The sequence below is a fragment of the Dysidea avara genome, chromosome 8 (assembly GCF_963678975.1).
Source record: "Dysidea avara chromosome 8, odDysAvar1.4, whole genome shotgun sequence".
Classification (NCBI taxonomy): Eukaryota; Metazoa; Porifera; class Demospongiae; order Dictyoceratida; family Dysideidae; genus Dysidea; species Dysidea avara.
The window spans coordinates 33894686-33899561 of record NC_089279.1 but is presented as its reverse complement, the minus strand read 5'-3'; positions in this window follow the sequence as shown (position 1 = coordinate 33899561).

Sequence of the window (4876 nt, the reverse complement as noted above, 5' to 3'; positions counted from 1 at the left end):
ACAATTTACCAATTCTCATTTTATTCATAGCACTGAAATCAAGCCCTGTAAAATGTAAAACCTAGGGTAATATTAAATATGACTTGGGTATGATTTGTTACTGGAAGAATTAAAGCAAATTAGAAAATTTATGCTCAGTTTCCTAGCTTTGATGCTTATTGAGGTTACTAAGTGCAACCCGTGGTCTAGTTGTGGTTGTTCACTACATCTATCCAATGAAAATCAACAAAGCCATAAACAAGAAAGCCTAGCTGTTTGTTTAATTTCTGGACAAGAAACTCGTGCTAATGTACTGATGCCATGTCTGACTATCAAGACTCGAAGGCAGCAACGAATTGTCACTTTCTATGCTCTTTCTTTTCCTCCTTCACTCAGTAGGGAAATATTCTTACTGTTAGCTTATTATTTCTACGCAAGACAAACATCATTGTCATTGATTCACTAAATGTCATTGGTGACAAGTCTTAATACTATACAGTCAGTTTCTTTGCTCACTTTATCTCCTTTACTCAGCAGGGAAATAGCCTTACTGTTTGATTACTTTCTGCCACTGCCTACTAATGTCACAGTGGCTCTGACCTGTCACTATCAACTGGTACGCCAGGAAAATATCAATATAGCAGCCACAGTTTTTCCACTTACTTTTGCTCTTTCTGTATCCACTTTACTCAGGAAAATTTTCTAGAGCTAGCGAACATCGGTTTCTATACCATTTAGCCCTCAGGGCTTGGCTACCCACGATTAATTACCTCAGCCTGTAGCCTTGGCAATTAATTTGTGGGTAAATCTCGCCCACATCATTTTTGGGTCTCTAAATAGCATAGAAACCTTGTCAGCTCTTATGTGCCAGGAGAGTAAAATACTGATCAAGTAGGCTGTTGCATCACTCCATCAGCTCCGAATGCAGCAGGAATTCCAGATCCCGGGCTGCGGTGTGGCTCCTTAGCCTCTTGACTAAATTATAAATTTTAAATCTTCAACAATACATTTATGGGAAAAAATGGTTGGACAGTTGATGCATATTATATTACTACTTGGGACCAACAAGAAGGCTACTAAAAACATGTAAACATAACAGGGGGTCAGTATCTCAACATCACAGGGGTCAGTATCTCAACATAACAGGGGGTCAGTATTTCAACATAACAGGGGGTCAGTATCTCAACATAACAGGGGGTCAGTATCTCAACATCACAATACAGAAAACCCCAGACCAGCTGGTGACTTGATTCTAAGACAACTTGTGTCCGGTTTCTTAATCTCAAGCGAATGGAAAGTTGAAGGTAATCTGTATATTGGGCTGGTGAGTTTTCCCTGCAATTATTTATTGATTATAGTGGGACATACGTACATATAAATTTTTTTAGAGGAAGCCTTATTGAACTAATGGTAGATGCAATTTATGTCTCTTAGGCACAGTCTCTTCCATTACTACTCCAGAAGTATAAATTGCATGTGACCTTTTGAGAATTGTGTTTGCAATAAGTGCTCAGCAGAGGTTGCATCCAATAAATGCCATCTGTAATTAGTCTCATAAAAAAGATTAAAATGATTAATTAAAAATACAGTTTGTAGTATAATATGGATCTCTGTGGGTGCATGGATGCATTTACTGTATGTACTATGACGTGAGTGTAATGTGTGTATGTTGTTGTGCATTTACTGTATGTACTACGATGTGAGTGTAATGTGTGTATATTTGTGTGTGTGTGTGTTAAGTGTCGTAGTGCATATGTCTCCATGGTAGCATAGCTGATTATTTGGCAATCGCACGCAAAGTATAGAAATACCCAGTTGTTGTTGCCATTTCCTTTACCAAGCATTCCATTCTTCCCAGGTGATCTGTTATAAACTGAGGAAAAGCCAACCCAGCTGTATACAGTATAATGGGGACTTGATGTTCTTGAAAGCAACTGCCAACTGTACAGTCTCGTGTCACACAGTAGGTGGGATTTTTGAATGCACAGACAATTAACTTGTGAGGCAAAACTGTCTCATTGTTTCACTGGGTATGCTTGCAACAGCCAGTGTATGTGTCTAGTTTGCATGTTGTTCTGTAAACTGGACACCATAGAACTAACCATGAAAATCACGTAGTACGCATGTATGTACAAGTACGCATGTATGTATGTATGTATGTATGTATGTACGTATGTATGTATGTATGTATGTATGTACGTATGTATGTAAGTATGTATGTATGTATGTATGTTTGTATTGTATGTATTTGTATGTATGTACGTTTGTATGTATGTATGTATGTATGTATGTATGTATGTATGTATGTATGTATGTATGTATGTATGTATGTATGTATGTATGTATGTATGTATGTATGTATGTATGTATGTATGTATGTATGTATGTATGTATGTATGTATGTATGTATGTATGTATGTATGTATGTATGTATGTATGTATGTATGTATGTATGTATGTATGTATGTATGTATGTATGTGTGTATGTATGTATATATGTATGTAGGAATGTACTTTGATATTTAGTGGGGAAGCAAATTTTTAATTGTCCCTTAGTGGTATGTGGGTAGTTGTGAAATTTCAGGTTCAGCAACCTCTCCTTGTGATCCACTAGTCCTGCCCCAGGAGGATTTGCCTGCACAAGATTCAACTGCCTGAGTGGTGCACAGGAATCCCAGTGCTGGTTTGCTGGGTGGTAATAGCTGTGTTTAGCATGGCTGCCGGAGGCTTTGTTTGCTTTCATTTTGCAGGTTGGTAACAATTTTTCAGATGCTGAAGACATGAACCCTCAATATGGACACCCTGAGATGGACACCTCTGTCACTGCAGAACAATCCAATGTATTGTGCTGTAGTGCTTTGGAACCTGTCCATGAAAAGTTCCCTTATTAATGAGGTTTCCTAATTTCATGGGTCTAAATGGTGTATACTAACACAAATCGGATCATTGTTTCAAGTGCCCCTTGTGTATATGGGGTTCCAGACTACTTTACATGCATAAGGTTTCAGGGTTATGAAGCCCCTTTGATATGATCTTAATGAGTCCATAGTTCTACGTCTCATGTGCAAGGTGTTTTAATGTTCCAGCAAAAAGGTTCTATTGTAAAGTGAATTATAGTGGTGAGACAAATACTTTTAATATGCACTTATTCTGTAGCCTCACCATCTGTTAACCTTGGTTAGTGAAACATGGTGCATGGGATTATAAGCTACATAGTAGGAATCATTGCTATGAAAGCGCTCAACAAGGGGATCATCACCTAAACTGCAAATTTAGTATCTACCTTAGTCATGCTAGTTTATCTGTTGCTATATACCATACTGAATTGTACTGTACTGTATACCTACAACTATAATTATACCATACTGTATGTACCATATTGTTTGGTCACAAAAAAGACTTTAAAATGATATTTTTAACTTGCCAGTCACTTCCCAAATGTTGATACATAAAGACTGCAGATGTAAGATGAGAAACCGTCTGGTGGAGTGATGATGTGATACCACTTATGTGTGTACATATGCTTTTTATGTGAGTATTAATAGATTTTTACTTTGTACCCATGCACACTCTTATACTAGGCCAGCTTATTAGTCCTGTTTTTTTTATGCCAATTCCTAGGGTTATGTAGAATGTGATTATGGCATTTGGTTAGGGTTCAAAATAGGATATGTGTTGTGGGTACAGTAATGAAAGATTGTTTACCATTACAAGAAAGAGAGAGTGATGTAGAGCAATTGCTTCATCCCTGGCCAGCCAACTTGAACCTCCATGCATCATTACTGTAACTTGAGTTTTACATGAATGTGAAGTGCATGTATCATGGAGCATGGATGTTACAGTGAGGGGGACATGCATGTACCATGGATACAGGGACCAAATTCCATTGCCATGCATGTACCATGCACAGTACATGCATATTGGGCATGCTGCATGTAGAGTCCCACAATGAAAGCCAACAATTGCATGGTTGTTAAAACTGTGAGAAATAGTTATGCAACTCCGATCCTGTTTGTATGACAGTTCTAAATACGTACTGTGGTAGTCAGTAATACTTTACATAGCAGCCGGGGTGCATGGTAAGCATTAATCATGAACTTTAAACTATATAGCTATTCTTATTATAAATGGCAGTAATGAACTAGTGCATTTATACATCAAGTATGAAGATACGAATGTTAAATTATTTGTATAACACGTTTATAGTGATGTAAATGGAAATGCTCTATATTGTGTAGAAACCCTAGACAGAGTATGACACACAGATACATAGTAATTACTAAATTTGTTAGTCTACAATAAAATAATATTATCATACAATAAATCTTTAAACCATTCAGAGATGGTTGGATGATAATGTTTTCTGGAAGATTGTTCAGAAAGAGTAATTTTAAAAGATAATTAAATTTACCATATGGAGGGAAAATTTGGGAGCTAATTTGTCTATAGCTTATAGCTGGTGGCACCTGAGCCGATAATCATTTTTATAGCTGAAGGTTGAGCCTGAATTTATTTCACCAAATGCAATTTACACTGGAAAATACTAAAATTTCCTTGGATCAAGAAATATGCAGTACAGGGCAGAATTTCCTACAGAATTTCCTGAAAAGCCAGGAAAGTCTATAGGAAATTCTGCCCTGTACTGCATATTTCCTGATCCAGGAAATTTTAGTATTCTTCCAGTGTTAGCTGCTAAGTTTTACTCCTACCAAAGATTCCTCTTTACAGTATCTTTCTCTAACTCACTTTCAACTGCATCATGTGATGTTTACTTAATAATATTATAATCAAATTCAGTTCTAGCAAAGCTATTCAGCTCACATGATGACTACTATTATAACAACAGTACTAAACCTGTAGTAACAACTGTTACAACATAGGCGGATCTAGGAAGCAT